This window comes from Pezoporus flaviventris, unplaced genomic scaffold (genome assembly GCF_033815535.1).
Source record: "Pezoporus flaviventris isolate CSIRO_AGI_PZ_B2104156 unplaced genomic scaffold, CSIRO_AGI_Pfla_v1 ptg000066l, whole genome shotgun sequence".
Classification (NCBI taxonomy): Eukaryota; Metazoa; Chordata; class Aves; order Psittaciformes; family Psittacidae; genus Pezoporus; species Pezoporus flaviventris.
Window position 1 is genome coordinate 15,338,703 of NW_026892614.1, and position 7,418 is coordinate 15,346,120.

The window sequence follows — 7,418 nt, forward strand, 5'->3', positions numbered from 1 at the left end:
GAGATTTTCAAAATGCAATAATCTCATCTAGTCCCCTTTCCCGTTGAAGGTTGGATCAGATAATCATTCAAAGTCCTTTCTAACCTGCATTGTTCTACGGTTCTATAAAAGCGGTGCCTCCGAGTGGATTTTTCATGTTAACACCAGCACATATTCTGAAATCCATCTTGAAATTTTGCGTTCAGAGACATTCAAGTCCCTAAGAAGGTTGATTCCTCTTCTCCTTCATTCTCCTCCCACTAGTTCTTGCTGAAGTCACGAGGAAGGTCTCCTTTGTCATTAATAAAGGTTTTGTCAAAGCCATATTTTAACTAGTGACCTTTTCTGTGAAGGTATTGCCTGATTTGAAACTTTTTTTTTAAAATTCTAAGTATTAAATAACTGTAAGTAACCCAGAAAGACTGGGTTTGGCTAGAAAGAGAAAAGGAGCATTTCCTTTTGAGTGACAGCTACTGAAATATGGCTGTTAAGTTTATTTGAATATAGTTAGTTGTCATCTTCTTCAACATATGAGTGTAGCCAAAGTAAGCAAAAGACCTCACCTTTAAAACAAAAGCCAACTATTCATCACTATCACTGTAAAGGCTGCTGCAATGTGACTACTACAGTAATTCTAAGGTGCTTGAAACATTTTATCTAGTTTTCTAGTATATGGCAATCAGATGATCTGAGTGCATTGGGAAGCTCTTGCCACATTTCATTAATTTTCAGACTTTGCAGTACACTTCATACTTTAACTTTGTTCCCAGTTTAGTTCCCTTTATATGTCCTTCAAATGCTTTGTCCATTTTCTTATTCTGATCTTCACTGAAAAGATTCTTCCATTTACACCACCTTCAAAGAGGCAAAGAAACTGTATTAAGAAATTGTATTATTTTTTGTTCTACAGACCTGTCATTCTTTTTCCATTGTACACTAAATGGAGTTGATCAGTTTGTCAAGATAAAGCTTCACTCATTTTTGCACCAGTATAATTTTGTGATGTCAGTTGAGCTACAGATCTGTGAAACTGCTATAATGCAAAAGAATGTTCTTCTCTTCAGATGACCCCGTTCAAAAAAAACCAGCCTAAAATCCTGTCTCCCTGCAACTCTCTACTCCAGTCAATTATGACTGACAAGGTGGAAGATCATGAAGGCTTGATTAAGAATCATGTGGCAGGAGGCAGAGCTGGAGTTTTGCTCCCTTGGCAGGTTGAGATTTTATTCAGTGATTTCTTTAATGTAAAATGCAGAAATAGATTCTGATAGCTAGATTGGCCCTCTCATATCAGTGTCTCCCAAATCACACCACAGAAGTAGTTCTCTTTTGTTTCCCCTTCTCTGTATACATGATTATTGCATGCTTGGCTCACTTCTTAACTGTGAGTATGAACAGAGGCTTGGTTGTGGCCTTTTCAGGAGATTTCAGGAGATCCTACACTCTTCTAAAAAGTGTTATACTGCTACTCAGACTGAGTTTCACTCAGTTTTTCCTGCTCAGGTAAGCGTCTAATGGCTGAAGAATTAGTGGTCTTGGAACAGAGATGGAGAGGAGTTCAGACACATGACAGAAAGTTCCTCCTTCCTGACAGTCATTTTTGGGCCTCTGAAAGCTACCTGCTGCCAGAATCTTGCTGGGCCTCTTCCTCAATAGTGTTTCTCAAGCATAACAGTGATAACCTGTTTGATATTCATCTGTAATGCTAATATGTGTGCAAAAAAGAATCAAATGATGGGTGGCCCAAGCTCCTGTGAGCGTGGTATTTCTACCTCTGGACCTCTTGGAGCTTCCTAACTTTGCAAAAGAAAACATCACCGGGTTTCCAATGGGTCTTCAGTGTGTTCTTCTTCATTGACTAGAAGCTGCTCCTCTCTACCACACTCTGAAGCTCTTTCTCAGTCAGGGAAACCCCAAAGAAAGCAGGTATGTTTTTCACGCCCAGGACCAGATTCTGAAAAGAGGACTGTAACGTACTACATGACATTCGAACAAATTACACTGCTTTCTGAGTTGTTTGCACTTCCCTACATCTCTCTGCTGGCTACATATATAGAATATTCATAGAATTCAGTAGAACTGGAGTAGTACATAGTGTTTCTCTCCTCCATAATTATTTCAGAGGAGATGTGGGTTGTCATCCTATAGATCACAAAAGTTTGTGTGTGATTTACAGTTGAGCAAAATCTACACTCTTAAATATGTAAAGCTCCCCCAGAAAATTACTGGTGCTTTTGATTCACAGTGATTTACAGAGAAAACAAGAATCATTTTCACAAACAAAATTTTTTAAAGACTTTCAAGTTTGAATTTCATTTCTTTCCCTTAAAGCAATAATCTATCTATTTCATACAGCAGTTTGAATACACTACATGAATATAATGGTTAGTTGGTTTAGGAGCAAACACCCTTTGAAGCATAAAATACTTGTAACTATTGGTAACCTAATCTCTTTTAGCTCTTCATAAGTTATAACATTTTCATAATCAGCATATTTGTTCCATTTGGAAAGGTACTCAAAGTAGCATCCCCAGGGCACTAAGTAAAACAAAAAATTCCTAAGATGAAGCATAAATGAAAATTAGACAAAGTCCTTATTAAATAAACCAATTTTTACTCCTTAAGTTGATCACTTAGCCATGGTCATTATTAATAATGTCTATACCAGAGTTTACACCCTTCTGTGGGAATTAATGGGGTTTTGCTCCAGGCTGTTCTGACACATGTACAGGTCTTGGTAAACTTCTTAGTATTCTAATACAAGTGTGAGTCCACTAAAGAGCTATAACCATCTTGTAGACTCCTTTAATCCAGTTTAAAACCTTGTTTAACTTCTGCTTCATGTGGCAGAAAGAGGGCATGTGACATGCCAGACTGAAGAATTCATGCAATTTTAAACAAGTGGGATTATTTTCTTTCTTACTTAATGCAAAAAACTTAAAACAAATCATTCGTCTGGTCCAGCTTGGCAAGGTGTTTAGATGTCTGTGGGTGCACAAGATGATGGATATTGGAGAGGAGGGGTAAAGGAGATACAAGATAGAGATAAGGAGGAACTGCTTCTTCCAAAAAAAAAACATCAAATTGTGCAAGTTGAAGCAGTTTGTGGAAGTGAAGTTTTGATAAGGATTTATCTGCAGGCATAAGACAGGCACTGTAAACTTCAGTTCAAATATCTAACTTTCTGTCTTTAATCTGCTTTTGCACTGTAAACCCAAAATCCTGATGTTGATTTACAAAGTGCAAGGTTTTTAGACAAAGTAAAAGCACTGAATAATTGACACAGCCAGAATAATATACTGTACTTTTCTTTGTCATGAAAGCTATGAAGAAATCATCCCAGGTCTCATTAAGAGGGAAGATGAGACATGCCGTTGGAAAAATGGTAAAAAGCTGTAGCTACATCTTTTGAATTGTGGATCAGCAACAATATCTAGAATAAAATAAAATATTTTATTTGTAGAGAAAGACATAACAGACTATAATATGAAGAAAAGAATAATGTACAATTTATAAATTTATAATTGCAATTTCTAATATCTTGTATACTACTTGCAAAAGTAATAATTTCATTCTAAATTCAGAAAGTGAAGAATTTTACTTTGCTTCAGTACCTTGTGAAGATGATTGCCCATCATTATTAAAATATCTTTTACAGATTAATTAAATTAATTATGCAAAATCTATGTATGTTTTGCTCGATACAAATATCATTCGTCCTTTAGGTAGTGGGGAAAAATCACAAAAATACAAATTCTTGACACGCTGAAGCCTTCACTTGTGGCAACACCAAAAGATGCATCCCATAAGAAATTGTGTCAAAATACATTTTACTGCTTTGTTCCACCATCTCGCTTGTGAAGACTGACACAAATGTGTCAATAAGGATGAACTGAGATTAAGTGAGATGAATGGCAGAAATTAAACCAGGCTAAACACTTAAGAATAAGAGTGATTTTACAGAAAAATACTAAATTGTCTTTAAAAAGAATCTGTTGGAGTGTTTGCTTTCAAGATTTTAAAATCAACGCTCACCTTGGCTTTATTTCTGAAGACAGAACTGGGAAATTTTTCAGGAAGGAGATGATTAACCATAACTCTTCAAAAGGGAAATTTGCATCTACTTTAAAAATTGGAAGGAAGAAAATGGACAATTCAGTACAAGTATTCGTTTCATCAGCCTATGATAAAATATTGTCTTGTTGAACGTATCAAGTTATTGGTTGATAGAAGTACTTATTTTTTGTGAGTGTTATCCTGGGATCTCAGTAGACTGCTCCGAGTAGCTCTAACTTTCAATAACGCCTGAGAATAGGTGCTTGGAAAAAGATTAACCATTGCTAATTCTCTTCAGTGATAATTAATTTAATGTGTTCTGTTAGACAAGGGATCAAATCTAAAGGTAAGATTCAAGCTCTAACTGGTGGTATGTGAAACCTGAAGGATCTCAAGGACAGAGAGAAGGGGTAAGGAAGAAGAATTTGTAAAAGAGACAAAAGCCACTATTTTAATACTTGAAATTTCATTAAACTCTTCTCAAATACTAAACAAGCCACATCACTGAATTTCTGCATTTGTTGTGTATCGAATGAGTATGTACTCCTTTAAAGCCCTCTGAAGTGTCCATTTATCACTTCAGCATATGGCAATGCAGATGAAATTCATCCTGACCAGATGCCACATACAGAGAAGTGGGAAAGTTCTTATCAAATTGGACTATTTCACACAACATATATTCAGTATTTGCAGCACAACATTTTGACAACTTACACATGTATTCTGTGCCCACCTCGTATTTCCCAGTACCTCCCATTTCAAGGTAGGGGAATTCTTGCATTTCTTCATAATTCACGCTGCTTTCTTTATTCTGCGCTTTCTTTTCAAATATGGCTACCAGATCATTTAAGACTTGACCCAGCCAGTTTGTGCCTGAAAGGGGAAAAATACAGAATTGTTTGTAAAACCTTTAGAATAAACAGAAATGGATTTGCCAGCAAAGCCAAGAAGTAGATAGTACTACCAGGTGAGTTGCTTGGTCTCCTGTCATGGGATAGAATCATATTTGACTATCTGAACAATCACCTGTCAGTCTCTTACCTTTATTATTTATAAGAGCAGATTTCTCCAACTCAAATGGCTCAGTATATTGTAAGTTAACTTGTGTATTGTAAATTAACTTGTATGTTGTAAATCAACTAATACAGGAGAAGAATCACCTATGATTCAAATAGGAAAACATGCAATAATGTTATACATTTTTATTGTGACAAATATAATGGGATTTGGAGTGGCTAACCTGTACCTCAATACCTAGTATAGTATATATGTTTTCTGGCATGCTGCATAGGATTATTTTGGGATGAGTGGTGGGTAACTGAACTTGAACATAAGAGCAGAACCAGATCTGAATATCATGCTGTATGTGCTCATTTTCTTTACCAATTAATAAAAATTCTCTAAAGTGACATTTCCTATACACATTTACTATATTTTTATTCAAAACATCTTTAATTTATTATTTCCTGACTTTTAGACACGGGTTCCTACATCTTTTCACTACAGTCTCAACAACTGTGTTCTGTTACATAACATTTCTTAAAAAAAAAAAAAAGATAAGCAAAAATCTTACAATCCTGTCAACTGTGACTGGAAGACAGCGTGAACCCAATTGATGGAGGAGAGAAACAGCTACATTAAAATGGGTATGAAACAATCTAATCCAAACCTGTAGCTCTGATGTGGGCTGATACAGGGTGCTTTCAGGAAGAAGGAGCAAAGATGTACAGTAAACTTGCAACCCTAGCAAAGATCTCCTCTTGATTTTCCAATAGCCAAAGATCAGTGTGATCACTTGAAATGTTTAAAAAAATTTAGATATTCTTGACCTCTATAAAACTAAAACAAAGAAATAAACAAACAAGCAAAACTAAGGAATATACAGCACAGCATGTGAAGGTACCAAAAGCTCCATTTTGTACAAAAATATAAAGCTATTAGCGTTACAAATATAAATGTTAGAGTTCCTGCAATATCAGGAGATCTAGTTACTTCTGGTATGAGAACTGTATTTTAATTCTCTCTAATTTGTGCATTTAACTGATAACTATAAAAGGTAAAGATAACAAAAGCTTTTACATGCTATAGAAAAACAAATCAAATGTCTTAGTCATTTGAACAATTCCATATATAAAATCTTCGTAACTAATTTTGTTGTGCTTTTTGAGAACAAAATTAGTTCTACAAAATTTTGTGAAATTTCTAAATGATGCTATCTAGTATAATATATACTATTATATACCATATAATATGTATTTTATATATTTAGTACAAACCTACTTATTTGTCATTACATAACTTTATTTATGAAGAAAGCAACCTATATTCACCAGATTTAGGGTATCCTGCCAAAATTATATCATCGCTTCTGGCTTCAAGGAAGTCCATGGCTCTGAATACTTCAGCACTGCAAAAAGTAGCAGGGTAGAGAATCCCCTTGTAAGAAAAAAGCAGTTTGTCACGATCCATTGTGTTAGCAGCCACCATTGCCTCATTTATGATATCAGCAAATGTTTTCCTGGACTTCTCCATTCTTCAATCTCTGTCACGCACACAGGCATCCTCACAGTGTGAAGTACTACGCAGAAAAAGAGACAGAGATTACCTTTTAATAAGGAGTTGATTGTTTGGGTTTTTGACTCTGTGAGCAATAATTTACTGCTCTTTCTGAAACTATAAAGAAATACGCAACTCCAGTCAAAGACCTTAGTTCATTTGAACAGTTTGAAATTAACAGAAGTTGAATATAAACAAATAAGATAAAACAAGAAAATGTGATTTCATTCTAGTTTATAGGGCTTAACTAACTTCAAAAGATGCCAAAAAAAAAAAATCTGTAATTACAACACAGAGTTTATAAGCAAAATATTTCAAAATAGAGCATTGTGAACTGCAGGCTGGGGTTTAAATAGCACAACCACATTCCTTATGGAATTGTGCTCTTTCCAGTGCTCAGTCTGCTGGGATTTCTTTTTTTTTTTGTTATACCACTGATCATTCTCAGCAAAATGGAATCAAATGTATTGGAACTGAGAGAAAAACTGTTCATTGCGCAGGAGGAGCAGGAGGACCAGCAGTTGCATACCTGTATACTTTTGCCATTTACTCACCCGGACAGATTCATGCCTGGTACCTGAGGTGTACTGCAGTGCTCACAGGGTGAACTAGCCCTACATCTTGACATCAGTTTTGTTCAGCCCATAGAAATCTTTTGCTTTTCTCTTCATGTCCTCTTTTCTGGAAAACTCTGTCAATGTACAAAGACCACCCGAAAAAGTGGACATCGTACAGCTCCTCCTCAATCCATTTGTTGAATGAGATCTGTGCCAAAGCACAGCCAGTTGGCACTACCTGCATCACTGCCTTGATGTTATCTAAAAATT

The 7,418-nt window shown here is 35.6% G+C and overlaps 1 pseudogene; it reads right to left on the bottom strand.

Annotated features, from left to right (window-relative positions):
* Positions 1–365: 365 nt before the first annotated feature.
* LOC133278511 (sulfotransferase 6B1-like) lies at positions 366–6,967 on the bottom strand (annotated as a pseudogene).
* Between the last annotated feature and the right edge of the window lie 451 nt (positions 6,968–7,418).